Source organism: Lagenorhynchus albirostris, chromosome 9 (genome assembly GCF_949774975.1).
Source record: "Lagenorhynchus albirostris chromosome 9, mLagAlb1.1, whole genome shotgun sequence".
Lineage (NCBI taxonomy): Eukaryota > Metazoa > Chordata > Mammalia > Artiodactyla > Delphinidae > Lagenorhynchus > Lagenorhynchus albirostris.
Genome location: NC_083103.1, coordinates 78,455,689 through 78,479,439, shown reverse-complemented (window position 1 = coordinate 78,479,439; position 23,751 = coordinate 78,455,689).

The window sequence follows — 23,751 nt, the reverse complement described above, 5'->3', positions numbered from 1 at the left end:
TTGAAACTATTTCCACTAAGATCAGGAACACGACAAGGTTGCCCACTCTCACCACTATTATTCAACATAGTTTTGGAAGTTTTAGCCACAGCAATCAGAGATGAAAAAGAAATAAAAGGAATACAAATCAGAAAAGAAGAAGTAAAACTGTCAGTGTTTGCAGATGACATGACACTATACATAGAGAATCCTAAAGAAGCTACCAGAAAACTACTAGAGCTAATCAATGAATCTGGTAAACTAGCAGGATACAAAATTAATGCACAGAAATCTCTTGCATTCCTATACAATAACAACAGAAGATCAGAAAGAGAAATTAGGAGAACAATCCCATTTACCATTGCAACAAAAACACTAAAATGCCTAAGAATAAACCTACCTAAGGAGACAAAAGACCTGTATGCAGAAAACTGTAAGACACTGATGAAAGAAATTAAAGATGAAATAAACAGATGGAGAGATATACCATGTTCATGAATTGGAAGAATCAACATTGTGAAAATGACTATACTACCCAAAGCAATCTACAGATTCAATGCAATCCTTATATACTACCACTGGCATTTTTCACAGAACTAGAACAAAAAATTTCACAATTTGTATGGAAACACAAAAGATCGGGAATAGCCAAAGCAGTCTTGAGAATGAAAAACGGAGCTGGAGGAATCAGGCTCCTGGACTTCAGACTATACTACAAAGCTACAGTACTCAAGACAGTATGGTACTGGCACAAAAACAGAAAGATAGATCAATGGAACAGGATAGAAAGCCCAGAGATAAACCCAGGCACATCTGGTCACCTTATCTTTGATAAAGGAAGCAAGAATATATGATGGAGAAAAGATAGCCTCTTCAATAAGTGGTTCTGGGAAAACTGGACAGCTACATCTAAAAGAATGAAATTAGAACACTCTCTAACACCATACACAAAAATAAACTCAAAATGGATTAAAGACCTAAATGTAAGGTCAGACACTATCAAACTCTTAGAGGAAAACATAGGCAGAACACTCTATGACATAAATCACAGCAAGATCCTTTTTGACCCACCTCCTAGAGACATGGAAATAAAAACAAAAATGAACAAATGGGACCTAATGAAACTTCAAAGCTTTTGCATAGCAAAGGAAACCATAAACAAGATGAAAAGACAACCCTCAGCATGAGAGAAAATATTTGCCAATGTAGCAACTGACAAAGGATTAATCTCCAAAATCAGAAAAACAAACAACCCAATGCAAAAATGAGCAGAAGGCCTAAATAGACATTTCTCCAAAGATATACAGACTGCCAACAAACACATGAAAGAATGCTCAACATCACTAATCATTAGAGAAATGCAAATCAAAACTACAATGAGGTATCACCTCACACCAGTCAGAATGGCCATCATCAAAAGATCTACAAACAATTAATGCTGAAGAGAGTGTGGGGAAAAGGGAACCCTCTTGCTTTGTTGGTGGGAATGTAAACTGATACAGCCACTATGGAGAACAGTATGGAGGTTCCTTAAGAAACTAAAAATAGAACTACGATATGACCCACCAATCCCACTACTGGACATATACCCTGAGAAAACCATAATTCAAAAAGAGTCACGTACCACAATATTCATTGCAGAATTATTTACAATAGCCAGGACATGGAAACAATCTAAGTGTCGATCGACAGATGAATGGATAAAGAAGATGTGGCATATATATACAATGGAGCATTACTCAGCCAGAAAAAGAATCGAAACTGAGTTATTTGTAGTGAGGTGAATGGACCTATAGTCTCTCATACAGAGTGAAGTAAGTCAGAAAGAGAAAAACAAATACCGTATGTTAACACATATATATGGCATCTAAAAAAAAAAAGGTTCTGATGAACGTAGGTTAAGGACAGGAATAAAGAAGCAGAAGTAGAGAATGGAATTGAGGACACAGGTAGGGGGAAGGGTAAGCTAGGACGAAGTGAGAGAGTGGCATCGAAATATATACACTACCAAATGTATAATAGTTAGTGGGAAGCAGCCGCATAGTACAGGGAGATCAACTCAGTGCTTTGTGACCACCTAGAGGGGTGGGATAGGGAGAGACGGAGGGAGACACAAGTGGGATGGGATATGGGGATACATGTATACATATAGCTGATTCACTTTGTTATACAGCAGAAACTAACACAACATTGTAAACAATTATACTCCAACAAAGAGGTTTAAAATTTTTTTTAAAAGACCATAATGAGATATCACTACATCTATTAGGACAGATAAAATGAAAAATAGTGACAATAACAAATGCTGACATAATGGAGAATCTGATCTCTCATATATTGCTAGTGAGAATGTAAAATGGTAAACTTGGGAAATCAGTTTGGCAGTGTTTTTAAATAATGAAACATACATTTATACAACCCAACAATTTCACTCCTTGGTATTTATACCAAAGAAACAAAAACCTATGTTTACACAAAACCAGTAAATGATTGTTATAGCAGCTTTAAAAAGTTTTAAATCGAAGTATAATTGACATACAACATCGTATTAGTTTCAGATTTACAACGTAATTGTTTGATATTTGCATATGTTGCAAGATGATCTCCACAATATGTCTAGTTAACATCTGTCACCATTCATGGATACATTTTTTTTTCTTGTGATAACTTTTAATACCTACTCTCCTATCAACTTTCAAATATACAATACAGTTTTATTAACTATAGTCACCATGCTATACGTTACATCCCTAGGACTTATTTTATAACTGAAAATTTGTACCTTTTGACCCCCTTCACTCATTTCATCCACTCCCCAATCCCTTGCCTCTGGAAACAACCCATCTGTTCTCTGTATCTATGAGCTCAGTTTTTTTTGTTTTGTTTTGTTTTGTTTTAGATTCTACATATGAGTGCTACAGCAGCTTTATTTGTAACAGCCAGAAACTGAAACAAACAAAATGTTCATCAATAGGTGAATGGCTAAACAAACTGTAGTATACCCATACTATGAAATTAAAAGGAAGTAATTAACTCAGCAGTTAAAAGGAATGAACTATTAATACACAACAATTTGGATGGATCTCAAAAATACATTATGCTAACTAAAAAAAAGCGAATCTCAATGTCACACACTATAAGGTGCCATGTTCATCAGCAGTCCCCAACATTTTTGGCACCAGGGACCAGTTTCGTGGAAGACAATTTTTCCACAGCCAGGGGTTGAGGGTGTGGTGGGATGGTTCAGGCAGTAATGCGAGCAATGGGGAGCAATGCGGAGCAATGGGGAGCGATGGGGTGCGATGGGGAGCGGCACATAAATCTTCACTTGACCTGCTGCTCACCTCCAGCTGTGTGGCCCGGTTCTTAACAGGCTGCAGACCAGTATCAGTCTGTGGCCTGGGGGTTAGGGACCCTTGATGTACATAATATTCTCCAAATGACAAAATTATAGAGATGGAAATCATACTAGTGGTTGCCAGGCTTATGGGATGGTGGGAGGTTGGGCAAAGGGGGCAGCTATAAGAGAGTATAGCACAAGGGAGATCTTCTTGATGATGGACCAGTTCCCTATCTTGACGGCAGTGGTTGCTACATGAGTCATGTGACAAAATGACATAGAACAATATACAATCATTGCACCAATGTCAATTTCCTGGCTTTGATATTGTACTATAACTGTGTAAGATGTAACCACTGGGGGAAACTGGGAGAAACGTTCATGGTCCTCTTTCTCTCTATAGTACAGAGTGAATCTATAGTCTATATTTATTTTATGAATCTATAACCATTTTTAAATAAAAGGTTTAAAAAACACATATTCATGTTAAATTTAACATTTTATTTATGTATTGAAAAAAAAGTCTTTAAGACACACTAAGTGAGATAAAAGCAAGGCTAAGAATGATGTATTAAAGTGGTGTGCTCCTATTTATTTTTTCTTTTGGAAGGGCCATATATGCATGTATATATGCTTATATAGTCATAGAAATTTCCTAAGTGATATTCAGGAAAATAATAGCAGAGGCTGCCCCTGGGCAGGAGAGAGATTGGGGTAAGAGACACTTTGAAAAGTGAAAAGAGGCCATATTAATAATTGTACAGTGACAACAGGCACTGACAGGACAAAAATGGGAAAATCAGAGTTTATGGTCACTGATAGTATGCACTCAACAAATGTCAATAATTGTTATTTTCTTTTCTCTTCCGTATATTTTAATCTATTTTGTACAAGAAAATATTTATGGTAACAGAGGACTAAGTTATTTGTATTAACCCTTCTACTGAAAAAAAGTTAGTTTTAAAATGTTGTTAAGCCCATCCAATATATTATAGGACATCACTTAAAACACCTCTAATTTCCTCAGTGGTCAACAATCCAAATGCCTAGTGGGCCAGTCAGGTAAGGTAGATGTGTGAATTGAGCCATGTGTAGTATTTAGGAAATGGCTGAGACTGTGACAAACTTGAAAGAACTCCAAGACAAAGCACTCAAATGCAAATGTTTATAAGACTCAGCCTGGGCCAAAAAAACACAGCAATGTCCTGCCAGTGCCCAGTAGTGACCCCATCCGTGTCTGCTTGCTAAGGCATCCTGTTCTACTGCAGACAAGTCTAATTACTAGAAAGTTCTTTATGCTGAAGTGACATTTACCTGTGGTGATTTTCCCCTATTAATCCTAGTTCTGAGCATTTCCTTCAAAATGAGAATTGTAGACCTGGTTTCATAGTAAGTTAATTGGACTTGCTGGCATCCAATTAAGAACCAGTTCCTTTACTAAGTGCTCAGAGCTGCCTACAGGTAGACAATGTAGCTCAAGTTTGTCCTCACACAAACCAGGGTAAATGCAAACTCTGTCATTTAACAGATCTAATACATTGAAAAAGTGATTCAATCTTTACTTACCTTCCTATTCAAAATGAGGATAATAAAAATGGCCAATTTGCAGAGTTGCTGTGAAGATTAAATATGGAAACGTTAAAATGCCAAGTAGATGTCAAAGAAAATGACTCCTGTCAGAAAACAATTGTGATAGAGGTTACTTTGGGGCTTACTGTTCAACTTACGTGGATTTTGTGAGAGTGGAAAATATGCAGATTTTCAGAGTAATTTCATAGCCAGGGATCCAAGATTGAGCTTCCTCTCTTCCCAATCTACCAGGCATGTTTCCTCATTTTGCCACTAGATGGCAGTTGCTTCCCAGAGCATTTGAGCTCCAAGGAAGTAAAATCTCCAAAGCTTATCCAAGGCTCTCATTCATGTTACAGATCAGACCTAGAGCCACACCAAGTAACAGGGTGTCTATCCTCTCAAGGAGAATTTGTTTCACTCAGTAACCAAGAAATTCAGAGCCCATTCCTGAAATTCAGCGGGGGAAGGGGTGATGGTCCAGAACAATTTATTACTCACTCACTCAGCTAACCTGGATTTGCTCCTGCCACAGGGCCTTTGCACTTGGCTGTCCCACCTTCCTGGATCCTCTTCCCCTATCATTTGTATAGCGTACTCCTTTATGTATTTACTTACTAGCTCACAGCACCCATAAAGTAAGTCCCAGGACTGCTGGGGCTGTGTTTCGTTCCTTACAACATCCCCAACCTCAATAACTGTGCCTACTACATAATAATAAACATTTGCCCAATAAATATCTGTCAAATGAAAGTTAAATGAATACCTCAGTTCTCCACTAGCTAAAATAACACTCTTTCTCTTTTCCTTAAGAAAGCAAATCCAGGTGCCAGAGAAGGAGAGAGACTCTGTCTAACCAGCCCAGGACTGAATGTGGCCATGGTCCCCACCCCTCACCGGTGGAAATCACATCTCATCTCCTACATTGCTTGAGCCTCCGGTGACAATGGCAAGGCTAATAAACTGACCTGAGGTAATGGGGGAAAGCCAGGAATGATCCTTTTCTTTCCTTATCAGTAACATGGCTTTTAATAGTCATTCTGGAGAAAAAGCTATTGCCAAAACCCAATACTCCTTTGTTTTGTCTTTTATCCACACCTCTATTTTATAGGTGCCTCAAACTCAAATAAATTCATTCTCTTCTTCCACAAACTGTCCCTGATAATGGCACCCCAGTCATAGGACTTCAGCTCATTGCTCTCCTTGGACACCACATGTAACTGTCACCCCCTAATAATCCTACCTCAAGCCTCTACACTCCTCTCTCCCATTCTTACTGCCATCACCCAGGGCCCTCATTTCCCTGGGCTGTCACAAAAGGCTATTTGACAAAATGCACAGCTCTGACTATGACCTGCTCAAAACTTTCTATGGACCCTTTAAGATAAGCTTATTTCATCTCCTTTGCGAAGCCTTCTCTCTCCCTGCCTTTCTGAGTAGAATTGACCCTCTGTTCCATGTGTCTCCACTTGTTTCATGTAGATTTCTCTCATGGTATCTATCCCTCTTTATTGCAAAGAATTTTTACCAGCTGTTTCTCACTAGAGTAACATGAGGGCTGGGCCATATTTTATTCATTTGTTTGTTATTGTTTTTTTACGCCCAGCACCTAAAAATGGATCTGCAACATACTGATGCCCATAATTGGTTCCCACTACCTGCCAAATAAATCCCAACCTCTTGTCCTATCATTCAGGGGCACCAGTATGTCTCTTAATTGCTTCCCCACATCCACTCCCAGGCATTGCTGGCCACCCTGGGAGTCCCTGTAGCACATATCAGGGACGACCTAGTGCCCGTGGAGAAAGACCTCTGAATAATAAACTTTAGTACATGATGGTAGATCATACTGTCATCTAGTTGAGTCTAGAGCCTGGTTACCTGGGTTCCAATCTCCCTTCCACAATTTACTGGTTGTGTGACTTGGAAAAGTATTACTTTAACCTCTATGGGCCTCATTGGCAAAAAGGTGGTAATAATAGTACCTTTCCCATAAATTGTTTTCTTTCTTTTTTTTTTTGGAGGATTGGGTTAATATATGTAAAGCTCTGGAACAATCTTGACAAATAGTAAGCATTCAATTAATTCTAATTATTATTAAGCATATGTTATATATCAACTGTGATGCCAGAAACTTGACATATATTACATCTAATCCTTATGACAACACCAGAAGGAGGCAAATTTTCCTCCTTCAACTGTTAAGAGGGCTAAGGCCCATAAAAGTTGAGTATCTTTCTCAAATTCACATGGTCAGGAAGTGCTGGGACAAGGATTTGAACCCAAAGTTGTCTCTCTCCTCTCTGCTCTTTCCAAACTTCAGTCAACTGCATACCACTTATGAGACTTTTGCCATATATGTACTATTGTTTACTAAGTATTCTTTAATTTGGCTCTTTTTCCTTTAAATAAATATAGTGTAAACTTCATTTCATTTTCATAAATGAGATTGATGTGTTGGCCACTTATCCTAATTCACATTAAAATAAATACAAAATTCTTAAATGTTTGTCCACCTTTCACCTAAAAATATCAAATATTCCACAGTACTTGGTCAATGCAGTACTGGACCATGATGCTGAGCCTGTTTTGATTTACATGAGTTGATCTTCTGTACAACAATGTGCATATAGTTAACAATACTGTACTGTACACTTAAAAATTTAAGAAGGCAGATTTCATGTTATGAGTTTTTTACCACAAAAGAGAGAGAGAAAGCAAAAAAAAAAAAAATTTACAAAAGAATAATAGTGAAAGAGAGAGAGCCAGAAATGTGTAGTTAAAGTAATACAGGACTTCAATTCTAGACTTCAGTCTACTGCTTAAATAGCTTTGGTACAGTTGGCAATTCTCTCAACAGTTACTTTCTCTTATCTATTTCATATGGATAACACTGCAGGCTACAGCTCTTTGAGGTGCTATAGGAAAAATAAAATTAGAAACTGATGGGATAATATTGTGAGAAATATAAAGTACCCCATAAATCAATATTTTAATTATTCCTTGTGCAAAATAGTAATAACTTGTACTCATACCAGAATCAAATTATAATAATACAGGACCATAATGATAAGCTCTTGTCAGTAATCCAGTAGGAATTGTTATTAGATTACAATCCAATCAGCCCTCTCAAGGGAAAGAAACTGTGCTTCCTCATAAAAATGGAATTTTCCTGACTAAGTTATTCTCCATGTGGGCAAAGTTTTCTCTTTATTATGGGCATATAATACAGTGAAGAGGCAGTTCAAAAATTTTTATTCTGGCAACAAAAGATTGAAAATTTACTTCTGTTCAGACCAGAGAAAGTGAGAAGTGGAACCTTCACTGCAAATTACAAAATCCCGTATTCTGAGAATTTTGAGTGTGTTCCCAAGTCTCATCCCGGTCCTGCACAAAGGGCGTCACTTTTTAGACACAGCTTAACCTGGATTTCATGCATGATAAATGCACCTTCTATATACAAACACAAACAACCCAATACTGCAGGTGATAATTATTTTCCCATAAATTCAAGTACTTATTCATGTCCATAGTGTCCCTTTGCTAGAGAAGTGTCTGGTACCATTTTTATTTTACTGCATTTTCTTTTCACTTTTCTTTTCTTTTTCTTTTTTTTTTTTTTTGTGCTACGTGGGCCTCTCACTGTTGTGGCCTCTCCCTTTGTGGAGCACAGGCTCCGGACGCGCAGGCTCAGCGGCCATGGCTCACGGGCCCAGCCGCTCCACGGCATGTGGGATCTTCCCGGACCGGGGCACGAACCCGTGTCCCCTGCATCGTCAGGCGGACTCTCAACCACTACGCCACCAGGGAAGTCCTGCTTTTCACTTTGCTTAACAAACATAATCTGGGGATGTTCCTAATACAGTTAAAACATAAGTACTGTTGGTTTTATAGTTTCTGTCAGCATCAGTGAAAATCAAGCACATTAAAATTTTTTATATTAAAGAAAGAATTACTTATTTTATAAATAAAAAAGAGTATAATGGCTATTTATTCCTGGTAGAAGTAAGCTTCAATTTATATGCCAATTTTGAGGAACTGGCAATGACTGCCATAGTGCTCTCTGACTGCCAAGGGCCCAGGTGGCAGGGGTGAGGGGACTGGTCACCTATTTGCCATTCTTCATCTGGTCCAATCCATTCAACTTTCCAGAGGTTATTCCCCCACCGACTTCTCTTTCTCCCACCACCGTTCCCTTACTGGATAACCAGTAGAGCCAGGTTTTCCCAAGGGACAGTATTAAGTAAGGGAGGAAGGAAATGCTGGCAACTCTCTTGATCCTGGAGTGAGGGTGCCTTAGGAGATACACTGGGGACCCAGAGCCATCAGGAAGGAATTGAAAGGGCTATGAGATGATGTGCTAGATGGGGCATTCCAGTGAGGAGAGCAAAGAACCTCAAGAAGTTGCACCAGCCAGACACAATAGGATCCTGGCAGGTAAACATTGTTTAATGTGATGACTGTGTATTAAACCTGAAATCAGCATTTAGCCCCTGTCAGTAAGTCAGCAGGATGCCTCTAAGTGTTTACTGTGGCTCTTGCACGCATATATTTTCCTGCTCCAACACATACTTAAGGCAGACACTGGGCTGTGGTGAGGGATCTCATTCATTATTATTTACCTGAGCCAAGCTGTGATGTTCATTTGGACAAGTCTCTACTTATTTGGTCCCATTTGAAGGATTAAAAAAAAGTCCTCCTTCTGATTCTCCTACTGTAGTTCTTCCTGTTCTTTCTGGTTCTTAGAAAAGAAGGAAAGTTTGTAGAGTGGTTATGCTCACTCCAAAAACTACAAAAGAAAAGCCAGAGGTCCTTTCTTTGTTAGCAAGGCTAGAACTCTTTTTCAGAAAGTGTTAAAGGACCACTGTGTGGAAAAGAACATAGCAGGTCTGAGCTGCTATCCTTAGAAAGCTCTGCTTACAAAGTTGGCCTTTGGCTGGCTTCAAGTAACATGGATTTTAGAAGGGTTCCCACCATTAACAGATTGAGTGGTTCACTGTGCCTAAACTGCTTATGCAAACAGTATGGTCTATGCAGAACACCTGCTTTCTTTCTGGGAGTTGGCAATTCGGATTCATGCCTGGCAAAGGCAGGAAGAGGGGTCATGTCAACTGCACCCAATAAAAACCCTGGGGATTGAGTCTCTAGTGAGGTTCCCTGGTTGACAACACTTCAGACATGTTGTCACAACTTGTTGCTAGGAGACTTAAGCACGCCCTATGTGACTCCACTGGGAAAGAACCCTTGCAAACTTGCACCTGGCTTCCCCTAGACGTGGTCCTTCTGCTTTTGCCTTTGCTGATTTTTCTCTGTATCACTTCACTATAATAAATCATAGCCATGAGTATGACTATATGCTGAGTCCTGTCCATTCTCCTAGCAATCGTGGAACCTAGGGGTGAACATGGGGAATCCACCGACACAACCACTTTTGCTTTACCATACCCTAGGGATATAAGATGGGTCATGGCCAGAAAACCAAATAAACTTGAGCTAAGAATCTGAAACTTAAATATAAGGTGTGAACTCCATAATCATCAACTAGAGAATCACTCTATGTCTTGGACATGTGGGGAAACATGATGAACTTTCTGTGGCAATTGCAGAAGGGGTATTTTGCCCTTGAAAAGCATCATTTAGTTTATGACCTGATCTTGTATGGAAGAAAAGAAAATTGCTGTATAAGTAAATGCTAGTTAACACAAATGATCTTCTTTGCAGTAGATCTCAAAACTAGAAATCTAAGATTCCTCTTGACTTGTTTTAGGCCCTGTCTTCTTTTTTAAAGGCATTTGGAGGACTTTAAATGTAGGGACCTAAGAGGTCATCGTCCCTTCTCCTATCAGTATAGAAATCCTCTTTAGAACATTCCTATCAGTTATTGCTTGAGCACTTCCCTTACACTTAGGGCTTCTCAAATTTTTCCTCCAAAGTGCCCTAAGGACATAATACTTTTTGGCAAAGAAGTAGTTATAGATGTAGTACAAATTAGATTTGCAAATATAAATATCTCTAAACATACCCGTTTTCACTTAAAAAGTCATCTGAATTTTGCATTCTATTTCATTGTATGTGTGTTTGCTTAACATAAAAATATTATAGATTGAGGCATAACCTGGCACATGTGTATTTCTATGGAGATTTGATCACCATTCTAAAAAGCACAATCTGAAATAAAATATATTTTATGTAATTTTTTCCTAATTACAAAATACGTAAAAGCACAAAGGAAAAGGGACAACAGTCATACATAAACTACCTCTGCCCCCAAGATAACGGCTTCTAATCTTTAAGTGCATGTCTTAGAAAAATTTTTTCAAGGAAAAAAAGAACAGATATAATATATTGTGATAGATTCTACTTGCATAAAATAATAAGAAAGAAAGAAAAAAGAAATTGGGTACTACAATTTCAATAGAAGGAAGTGACTGCAAATTAACTTTGACTAGAAGATCTAGTGGTGAGAGACAGAAAATTAGATATAATAACAATGTTTCCATTTTAAATATACCTTTCCAGCAAGGATCCAAATGCTTTCGTTACAATATGGCAAAGACAGAGTCCAGAAAATTGAAGAAAAGCTGTCTGCATGTTTATTTGCCTTGATTCTTTGTTAATATAAGGCTAGGCATCTATGTACCCTTTAGTTATACTCACTCAGCTGCTGTCAGCAGAATCATTGCACAGGTTAAGAGCAGTGTTGGGAATTTACTTTTCGGTTATGTATACAGGTCTTTCTAGGAGGTAGAGAACTGAGTCTCATAAGAAAAATGATTGTGTTTGCAAGACTATTAATCTTTGTGTTTGGCCAGATAGGAGACCTAGTAAGGTTTCAAGGGCCTAAAATAAGTGGACATTGCATACGTGTGCACTTGTGCACACACGTGAATGCACACACACATGTACACAGGGAAGATGGGGGTAGAAGTGTGAGGAGGGGCAACACTCCCACTGAACAGCAGCAGCATTCCATCAGGCATCTGGCTAAAAAGGCTGGATTTACTCCAGTGTTTGGAAACTCGATGTAGCTACAGTGTTTGAAAGAAACTGAGAACTTGCCCTGTAAGAGGTCCAAGTTCTACTTCTGGTTCTGCTATTTACCAGTTGGTGGGCTTCTGCAAGCCATTTCACTTCTCTGAGCCTGTTTTCCCATCAATAAAATGGGAATCACAATACCCACCTAGAAGGATTAAAGTTGGTATATTTTAGACTGTCTGGCATGTAATAGATACTTAATACATGAGAGCTCAGAGGGTTGTTATCACTGATAAAATAAAACAATTTACATGAAAGCACTTTGTAATCTATATAGTTATCTGAGAGTGGGAGGAAGCCAAGCCTTAGTGGAATGCAAATATTTAGAACTAAGGATTACAATTTTTAAAGGCCTCATTGACTAAGGAAGGCAAATAGATTTCACCTGGAGGGACAGCCCCATTCAATGAGTGGCTGCTGAAAGAAGTGCTGCATTGTGAAAGAAAAAAAAAAATCCTGAAGCCATGTCCAGACTCAGAAAGAGTTTTGTGAGAAATTAGTTATGTCTTCCATGAGTACAGAAGGGAAACGAATTCCAGCACTCATGCCTGGCATTGCAGACTCAGGTCATGGAAAGGACTCTGTTAGACATCAAGCCCACCTCCAGCATTTATGGAAAGGCTCCTGCCTGCACCCTGGCTCCTGATCTGTAGCTGCTCCACTTAAGGTTATAGGAAAAGATTTCATGAACAGAAAATGGCAATCATAAACATCAGACTCATACAATGGACACATGGATGAGACCCACAATATCCCAATCTTCGCAAGTTCATCCAAGTGCATAATCTCAAATCACTGAGTAACAGCAAAAAAGAGTAGGGAATCTTCCCACCCACAATCCAAGGACAAAATTGTACATCAGTTTGTACTAAACATGAGGGTAGTTATAGTGCTACTTTTAGGGTTTTATGAGGAATAAATTAGATGAATATGTTAAATGCCTAGAATAGGACTTGGCACATGACAAACTTTCAATAATATTTAACAGTTATTACAATGAAAAAGATTTATTATCTTTTGTTTCAATAATTTATGATATGATTTGAGATTAAGTTATAAAATTAATAATTAATGCAAAACTCAAGCTAAATCAAAATTACTTTTGGGTAATCCCTAAATTATCAACACCTAAAGATCTGAAAGCCCAAAGGCAAAGAATAAATGAGTTTTTACCTCTCTTTGTTTTTCAGGTGAGAGCTCTGTTTATGGAGGGCAAAGGGAGGTCCTCATTGGGAGGAAGGGTGAGAGGAAGAAGAGAGCTGAAGCTGGGGTGCATTTAAGTTAACAGTGTATGTGATGCAAATCCATTTACAATTAACCTTAAGAGTTAAATCAAATAGTATTAAAAGACTTAAAGCTATCTCTGCTATGCCCCAGTCTGACAACTCAGAGGCAACCACGGCTGCATACTGAATTGTGTCTTCCAGTGTTCAACTTTATTTCTCTAAATAATATGCTTATGCATTTATTTCTTTATTATCTGTTTTATACATAATCAACTGACTTCTGTTAAGACAGAATTTAGCTCTATCACACTCCCAACCCTCTGTCCCTTTTCTTTGCTTACACTCCTTCTTTACTCATATCACATTTAAATTAAATCAATAGTTTACATTTTTGATTATGTAAATATTGTTTACTTCTAAGTTGTGATAGTTTACTATGATTAAATTTCCATTTACATAAACTTTCTGTTCTTCCTAAAGAGGTTTTTTCCTAAAAGTTAGTTATTGCTTTATTGTTTTCATTGCTTAGTTTTCTGTGTCCATTCCAAGTTTTTTTCAAATGTTCCAGCTGAGTTCATGTGTGCCTATTACCCAACTCAAATACTACCCAACCATTTAACTTAGTTCTATTTTTCCTGAGATTTAAGCTGTCCATCCTGAACAGGTAGGTCTGTAACCTTGATGCTGAGTTGTTTATCCTGAAACTTCCCTTCATTTCCTTCCATACTGCCTTCCTCAACCCCTAAGTATCATGTCTTTTTCTTTATTTTTTACCCTATCAAGTTTCTGAACCATATTCTCCAGTGACTTTCTGAGAAAAGATACATGGAAAATTGGTTTTTTTTTTTTTTTACTTATTGATTTTTTTTTTAACATCTTTATTGGGGTATAATTGCTTTACAATGGTGTGTTAGTTTCTGCTTTATAACAAAGTGAATCAGTCATACATAAACATATGTTCCCATATGTCTTCCCTGTTGCGTCTCCCTCCCTCCCACCCTCCCCATCCCACCCCTCCAGGCTGTCACAAAGCACCGAGCCAATATCCTTGTGCCATGCGGCTGCTTCCCACTAGCTATCTACCTTACTACGTTTGTTAGTGTGTATATGCCCATGACTCTCTCTCGCCCTGTCACAGCTCACCCTTCCCCCTCCCCATAACCTCAAGTCCGTTCTCTAAGAGGTCTGCGTCTTTATTCCTGCTTTACCCCTAGGTTCTTCATGACATTTTTTTCTTAAATTCCATATATATGTGTTAGCATACGGTATTTGTCTTTTTCTTTCTGACTTACTTCACTCTGTATGACAGACTCTAGGTCTATCCACCTCATTACAAATAGCTCAATTTCGTTTCTTTTTATGGCTGTGTAATATTCCATTGTATATATGTGCCACATCTTCTTTATCCATTCATCCGATGACGGGCACTTAGGTTGTTTCCATCTCCGGGCTATTGTAAATAGAGCTGCAATGAACATTTTGGTACATGACTCTTTTTGAATTTTGGTTTTCTCAGGGTATATGCCCAGTAGTGGGATTGCTGGGTCATATGGTAGTTCTATTTGTAGTTTTTTAAGGAACCTCCATACTGTTCTCCATAGTGGCTGAACCAATTCACATTCCCACCAGCAGTGCAAGAGTGTTCCCTTTTCTCCACACCCTCTCCAGCATTTATTGTTTGTAGATTTTTTGATGATGGCCATTCTGACTGGTGTGAGATGATATCTCATTGTAGTTTTGATTTGCATTTCTCTAATGATTAATGATGTTGAGCATTCTTTCATGTGTTTGTTGGCAGTCTGTATATCTTCTTTGGAGAAATGTCTATTTAGGTCTTCTGCCCATTTTTGGATTGGGTTGTTTGTTTTCTTGTTATTGAGCTGCATGAGCTGCTTGTAAATTTTGGAGATTAATCCTTTGTCGGTTGCTTCATTTGCAAATATTTTCTCCCATTCTGAGGGTTGTCTTTTGGTCTTGTTTATGGTTTCCTTTGCTGTGCAAAAGCTTTGAAGTTTCATTAGGTCCCATTTGTTTATTTTTGTTTTTATTTCCATTACTCTAGGAGGTGGGTCAGAAAGGATCTTGCTTTGATTTATGTCATAGAGTGTTCTGCCTATGTTTTCCTCTAAGAGTTTGATAGTTTCTGGCCTTACATTTAGGTCTTTAATCCATTTTGAGCTTATTTTTGTGTATGGTGTTAGGGAGTGATCTAATCTCATACTTTTACATGTACCTGTCCACTTTTCCCAGCACCACTTATTGAAGAGGCTGTCCTTTCTCCATTGTACATTACTGCCACCTTTATCAAAGATAAGGACCAGATGGCTTCACAGGCGAATTCTATCAAACATTTAGAGAAGAGCTAACACCTATCCTTCTCAAACTCTTCCAAAATATAGCAGAGGGAGGACCACTCCCTAACTCCTTCTACGAGGCCACCATCACCTTGATACCAAAACCAGACAAGGATGTCACAAAGAAAGAAAACTACAGGCCAATATCACTGATGAACATAGATGCAAAAATCCTCAACAAAATACTAGCAAACAGAATCCAACAGCACATTAAAAGGATCATATACCATGATCAAGTGGGGTTTATTCCAGGAATGCAAGGATTCTTCAATATACGCAAATCTATCAATGTGATAAACCATATTAACATTTAAACCATATTAACATTTAGCCTCCATGTGTTTGTATTTTTTACAGATCTTTTCCTGTAATTGATATCTAGTCTCATGGCTTTGTGGTCAGAAAAGATACTTGATACAATTTCAATTTTCTTAAATTTACCAAGGCTTGATTTGTGACCTAAGATATGATCTATCCTGGAGAATGTTCCATGAGCACTTGAGAAAAATGTGTATTCTGTTGTTTTTGGATGGAGTGTCCTATAAATATCAATTAAGTCCATCTTGTTTAATGTATCATTTAAAGCTTGTGTTTCCTTATTTATTTTCATTTTGGATGATCTGTCCATGGGTGAAAGTGGGGTGTTTAAGTCCCCTACTATGAATGTGTTACTGTCGATTTCCCCTTTTATGGCTGTTAGTATTTGCCTTATGTATTGAGGTGCTCCTATGTTGGGTGCATAAATATTTACAATTGTTATATCTTCTTCTTGGATCGATCCCTTGATCATTATGTAGTGTCCTTCTTTGTCTCTTTTAATAGTCCTTATTTTAAAGTCTATTTTGTCTGATATGAGAATTGCTACTCCAGCTTTCTTTGGGCTTCCATTTGCATGGAATATCTTTTTCCATCCCATTACTTTCAGTCTGTATGTGTCTCTAGGTCTGAAGTGGGTCTCTTGTAGACAGCATATATAAGGGTCTTGTTTTTGTATCCATTCAGCTAATCTGTGTCTTTTGGTGGGAGCATTTAGTCCATTTACATTTAAGGTAATTATCGATATGTATGTTCCTATTCCCATTTTCTAAATTGTTTTGGGTTCGTTATTATAGGTCTTTTCCTTCTCTTGTGTTTCTTGCCTAGAGAAGATCCTTTAGCATTTGTTGTAAAGCTGGTTTGGTGGTGCTGAACTCTCTCAGCTTTTGCTTGTCTGTAAAGGTTTTAATTTCTCCATCAAATCTGAATGAGATCCTTGCTGGGTAGAGTAGTCTTGGCTGCATGTTTTTCTCCTTCATCACTTTCAATATGTCCTGCCACTCCCTTCTGGCTTGTAGGGTTTCTGCTGAGAGATCAGCTGTTAACCTTATGGGGATTCCCTTATGTGTTATTTGTTGTTTTTCCCTTGCTGCTTTTAATATGCTTTCTTTGTATTTAATTTTTGACAGTTTGATTAATATGTGTCTTGGCGTATTTCTCCTTGTATTTATCTTGTATGGGACTCTCTGTGCTTCCTGGACTTGATTAACTATTTCCTTTCCCATATTAGGGAAGTTTTCAACTATAATCTCTTCAAATATTTTCTCAGTCCCTTTCTTTTTCTCTTCTTCTTCTGGAACCCCTATAATTCGAATGTTGGTGCGTTTAATGTTGTCCCAGAAGTCTCTGAGACTGTCCTCAGTTCTTTTCATTCTTTTTTCTTTATTCTGCTCTGCAGTAGTTATTTCCACTATTTTATCTTCCAGGTCACTTATCCGTTCTTCTGCCTCAGTTATTCTGCTATTGATCCCATCTAGAGTACTTTTAATTTCATTTATTGTGTTGTTCATCGTTGCTTGTTTCATCTTTAGTTCTTCTAGGTCCTTGTTAACTGATTCTTGCATTTTGTCCAATCTATTGTCCATTTTATCTCCAAGATTTCGGATCAACCTTACTATCATTATTCTGAATTCTCTTTCAGGTAGACTGCCTATTTCCTCTTCATTTGTTAGGTCTGGTGCATTTTTATCTTGCTCCTTTATCTGCTGTGTGTTTTTCTGTCTTCTCATTTTGCTTATCTTACTGTGTTTGGGGTCTCCTTTTTGCAGGCTGCAGGTTTGTAGTTCCTCCTGTTTTTGATGTCTGTCTCCAGTGGCTAAGGTTGGTTCAGTGGGTTGTGTAGGCTTCCTGGTGGAGGGGGCTAGTGCCTGTGTTGTGGTGGATGAGGCTGGATCTTGTCTCTCTAGTGGGCAGGTTCACGTCTGGTGGTGTGTTTGGGGGTGTCTGTGGCCTTATTATGATTTTAGGCAGCCTCTCTGCTAATGGGTGGGGTTGTGTTCCTGTTTTGCTAGTTGTTTGGCATAGGTTTTCCAGCACTGTGGCTTGCTGGTCATTGAGTGAAGCTGGGTGCTGGTGTTAAGATGGAGGTCTCTGGGAGATTTTCGCCGTTTGATATTATGTGGAGCTGGGAGGTCTCTTGCTGATCAGTGTCCTGAAGTTGGCTGTCCTACCTCAGAGGCAGAGCCCTGCTTCCTGGCTGGAGCACCAAAAGCTTTTCATCCACAGGCTCAGGATAAAAGGGAGAAAAAGTAGAGGGAATTAGTAGAAGTATGAGGAAAGAAAGAAGGAAAGGAGGGTAGGAAGGAAGGAAGAAAGAAAGAAAGAAGCAAAGAAGGAAAGAAGGAAAGAAAGGAGGGAGGGAGAGAGGGAGGAAGGAAGGAAGAAAGAAAGAAGCAAAGAAGGAAAGAAGGAAAGAAAGGAGGGAGGGAGGGAGGGAGGAAGGAAGGAAGGAGGGAAAGAAGGAAAAAAGACAGAAAGAAAGAAGATACAGTAAAAATAAAATAAAGTATAATAAAGTTATTGAATTAAAAACTTCTTATTTAGAAAAAAAAAAAGGGACGGAAAGAACCTTAGGACAAATGTTGGAAGCAAAGCTATACAGACAAAATCTTACACAGAAGCATACACATACACCCTCACTAAAAGAGGTAAATGGGGAAAAATCCTAAATCTTGCTGTCAGAGACCACCTCCTCAATTTGGGATGATTCGTTGTCTAAAGGAGGGAAGGAAGGACGGAAAGAAAGAACGAAGGTAAAGTATAATGTTATTAAAATTAATTATTAAGAAAAAAAATTTAAAAAAAAAACATGGACGGATAGAACCCTAGGACAAATGGTGGAAGCAAGACTATACAGACAAGATCTCACACAGAAGCATACACATACACATTCACAAAAAGAGGAAAGGGGAAAAAATCATAGATCTTGCTCCTAAAGTCCACTTCCTTAATTTGGGATGATTGGTTGTCTATTCAGGTATTCCACAGATGCAGGGTACATCAAGTTGATTGTGGAGCTTTAATCCGCTGTTTCTGAGGCTGCTGGGAGAGATTTCCCTTTCTCTTCTTTGTTCTCACAGCTCCCAGGGCTAAGCTTTGGATTTGGCCCTGCCACTGCGTGTAGATCGCTGGAGGGCGTCTGTTTTTTGCTCAGACAGGATGGGGTTAAAAGAGCCGCTGATTGGGGGCTCTGGCGCACTCAGGCCGGCGGGGACGGAGGGGCACAGAGTGCGGGGCGGGCCTGCGGTGGCAAAGGCCGGCGTGACTTTGCACCAGCCTGAGGCGCGCTGTGCGCTCTCCCGGGGAAGTTGTCCCTGGATCCCGGGAACCCGGCAGTGGCGGGCTGCACAGGCTCCGCGGAAGAGGGGTGTGGAGAGTGACCTGTGCTCGCACACAGGCCCCTCGGTGGCGGCAGCAGCAGCCTTAACGTCTCCCGCCCGCCTCTGGGGTCTGCGTTTTTAGCCGCGGCTTGCGCCCGTCTCTGGATTCCGCGCTTTCAGCCGCGGCTCGCGCCCGTCTCTGGATTCCGCGCTTTCAGCCGCGGCTCGCGCCCGTCTCTGGATTCCGCGCTTTCAGCCGCGGCTCGCGCCCGTCTCTGGATTCCGCGCTTTCAGCCGCGGCTCGCTCCCGTCTCTGGATTCCGCGCTTTCAGCCGCGGCTCGCGCCCGTCTCTGGGGTTCGTGCTTTTAGCCGCGGCTCACGCCCGTCTCTGGAGTTCCTTTAAGCAGCGTTCTTAAACCCCTCTCCTCACGCCCCAGGAAACAAAGAGGGAAGGAAAAGTCTCCTGCCTCTTCTGCAGGTGCAGGCTTTTCCCCGGACTCCCTCCCGGCTAGCTGTGGTGCACTAACCCCTTCAGGCTATGTTCAAGCCGCCAACCCCAGTCCTCTCCCTGCGCTCCGGCCTCAGCTCGCAGCCCCGCCCGCCCCGGCGGGTGAGCAGACAAGCCTCTCGGGCTGGTGAGTGCCGGTCGGCACCGATCCTCTGTGCGGGAATCTCCCCGCTTTGCCCTCCGCACCCGTTGCTGTGCACTCCTCCGCGGCTCCGAAGCTCCCCCCTCCGCCCCCTGCAGTCTCCGCCCGCGAAGGGGCTTCTTAGTGTGTGGAAACTTTTCCTCCTTCACAGCTCCCTCCCACTGGTGCAGGTGCCGTCCCTATTCTTTTGTCTCTGTTTTTTCTTTTGCCCTACCCAGGTACGTGGGGAGTTTCTTGCCTTTTGGGAGGTCTGAGGTCTTCTGCCAGCCTTCAGTAGGTGTTCTGTAGGAGTTGTTCCACGTGTAGATGTATTTCTGGTGTATCTGTGGGGAGGAAGGTGATCTCCGCGTCTTACTCTTCCGCCATCTTCCGCCTTCCCCTACTTATTGATTTTTATCTTGCTTGATGGATTGGTTGGGTATAAAAACCTAAGTTAAAGTCATTTTCCCTTAGAATCTGAAGACATTTCTCCACCATCTTGTAGTATTCTGGCCATTTCAATTCCTAAATTTTGTGATCTGGTTTTTTTACTTTATCTATTTTGTTTTGTTTTGTTTTCTGAATTTCAAGGTAATATGCCTTGATATAAGCCTTTTTGTATTTGTTGATCTGGGTAATTGGTAGACCCTTTCAGTCTAGAAATTCTCAGCCTTCAAAGGAAGGAAACTTTCCTATGTTATTTCTTTGATAATTTCTTCCTCTCTGTTTCCTCAGTTCTGTCTTTCTGGAAATTTTCTCCTTTGGATGTCAATTGTCCTGGTTCGATCTCCAGTTTTATCTTTTTCTCCAATTTTTTACCTCTTCATATTTTCATTCTATTTTCTGGACAAGATTCTTCACTTTATCTATACTTTTATTTTTAATAAGATTAACCAATTTACTAAGTATCAGTCAGGGTACTTAGTTGAAAGCATGAGAAGCAAATTATGGCTAATTAAACAGAAAGCGAATGTACTTAAAACATTGGGAGTAGTTTATGGAATATTTTGAGACTAAGGAACAAGCTTGGAGGATACAACAGCCGAGAAACCCAAATACCTTACAGAACTTTTTCTATAAAGATGCTGCTTCACCATCACTGGGCATAGTCACCACAGCTCGCACTGCCAATGTCACCAACACTCAGTTCTGCATGTTATCACTAGAATCTTTTCCAATTTACCCCTGGAAGCTAAAAGTAGCTGCAACCACAACTGCCAGACTCACCAGAACAGATCTGTGTAGCACTTGAGTCTTCCTGCCACTAGATGCTAATTCAAAGTATGGAGAAGCTGACCATGCCCTAGTTGAAAGCAAATGCTTGGTATATTCAGTTTCAAAATTGGAGGCTGCTTTGGCCTCATAAATAGGGAATCTTCTAAATATAGGATGAGAGCTCAGATACTACTAGGTAATCACAAAGGATGAAAATGTTCAGTGAAGTCCATCCCTTTATCTGTCCTACACTAATATTCACCATTCTTCTATACTTACACTTCTAAAACAAATGCTCCTACATACCATAATGTAACCAACCATTCCCTGTTCCACTGAAAACATGCTCATCTTTTGTCCTAGTATTAAAAAAAATAGTCAGTCAAAGTCTTGTTATCATTTGTTGCTTCCATTCCAAGGCCAGGATCTCTGTTGATGTCCCTTCTCTTCTGGTCATGTCATAATTCCATCTTCTATTCAATATCCTATAACCTATGGATTAATTTGTAAAGATAACCATAAAAAACAAATATAAAATAGTGGAAAAGGGAAGAATTGGAAAGAAGACATTAGTTCAATGGTTGAGAATACATAATAAAAGAAAATATTGGTAGATGCTACTATCTTATGTCTGCAAATGATCGTGAAACTTTGTGGTAGGCTGAAAAAACACTCCCCAGAGATATGTCCACACACTAATCCCTGAAACCTATAAACGTTACCTTATTTAGAAAGAGGGTCTTTGTAGATGCAATTAAATTAAGGATTTTGAGATGAGGACATTATCCTAGATTATCAATGTGAGCACCAAATCCAGTCACAATTGTCCGTATAAGAGAGAAGCTGAGGAAAACTTGACACAGACAGAAGAGGAAAAGTCAGTGTGACCATGAAGGCAGATTGGAGTGATGCTGCCCCAAGACACGGAGTATCAGCAGCCACCCGAAGCTGCAAGAGACAAAGAACAGATTTGTCCTTAGAGTCTCCAGAGGGAGCATGGCCCTGCTAACACCTTGATTTCAGCCCAGTGAAGCTGGCTTCGGCTTCTGTGCTCCAAATCATTAATATAATAAATTTCAGTTGTATGTGAAAACTTATTACATCAGCCACAGGAAACTAATCCAAAGCTGCAGTAGTATTTAGGATTTCCCATCTCCACTATCAGGCCTAGGAGTCTGTAATTCTCAGGAGAGAAATATTCCTCAGGAGATTCTGAATATTAGCCAGATTTTTAAACTACTTCTCTGGTAACAGCAGCATCGGTTGAAGGGGTCATTTCTTCACCACTCCTGATATTTCCTTCTACAAGGAGGATATCCTCGTCATTTTAACACTTCTGACTTGTCTACTTTCTCACTTACTGATGAATTTAGAGGGAGAAGCTGGACATGCATAGTTCAATCCCTTTCTTCTTCTGCTCTTTTGGAAGCTAACTGCCTGTATGGAGGTTTTTACAGTTGGGGAGTTTGATTTTAAATGCTGCAACCTGCACAAGAGGCTTCTAAGTCCAGTGTTTTTACTTTTGTGGGTGATTATAGGTTAAGAAGGCTAATTCCACAGGCAGAACTTGATCCATGGGTGGTTTCAGAGAAATGGCAACTAGAGGCCACTTGGGCCTCAGCAAAGACACTGGAGCCCATGGATCTTCTCAATGGCAGGACATCTGGTGTAGGTGAGAGGACCTCAGATGGAGGCAGTTCACACAGGGGCTGGCAAACAAACTCTGACTTCTCTGTCTTCAGCAAAGTTATAGGTCTTTAGTAGATACAGGTAACTTCAGGGTATTGGCAAAGCAGTTCAACATTCAGCTACACATTGGTTTGATTAATGTACACTTCTCACTTATAATCTTTGAGAGGTAAAAATCCACATTGTTTTTCAGTAGTTCCAGGATAGAACCCAGAAGAGCAGAGGTTGTTACTGAGGCAGTGGCCTCATGGAAGTATGAACAGGTCTGTCCTAAAGATGGCTGATCTCCTTCCATGACAAGGATAGGCCACCCTTGGTTAACAACGGGCTTACTGTTCCAGTCACTGGATTGGACTGGGGACGGGGATGGGGGGGGAAGGAAGTGAGTGAGGTCACTGTGTCGTCACTCCTGATGTTTCCTTCCTGGGTGGAAGCCTACAGCCACAATGCAGTGCCCACCAGCTCACCTACTCCCCTGATTGATGAGTTGGAAGGGGTACGTGGTCATGCCTAGCCCTTCCCTGTGCTCCCCCTTCTCTTTTGGGAGCTGTCTGCCTGCAGGGAGCACATATTACCCCTCTCCCCAGCCTGTGCTGGAAGCCATGGTGGTGGGGCAAGCTGCCTAATGCTTGGGAGCTAGCGGACATGTGAGATTTCCCAATATCAGCTTAACAAAAGAGATACTTTGATCCCACCTGCCTTATTTCTTTGCTTTATTTTTCAATTGCTTCAGAACACAGGAAAGGAAGAGGGGAAGTGGATTAAGACATTCAAATATACTAGATGGAAACGGAAGGCACTTAAAACAAAAACTGGTTACAGACCTTCCCATTTTACAGATTTCTAAACTTTATAGGAAATCAGTGATGTCTCAAATGCTTTTCTCTGAGAACTACTATTTGGATCCCCCTCAAAGGCCCCAGCAATGTATAACATAAGAACAGAGCCCTTAATTTCTCAGTAGAACTATTTCCGTAACACAGTACAGACCTTTTATCCATAGGCTGATGTTTTTATTTTTGGAGCCTATGGAGTTTTACATGAAATGTGTTCATTATAAATTACGGCATACATTGATC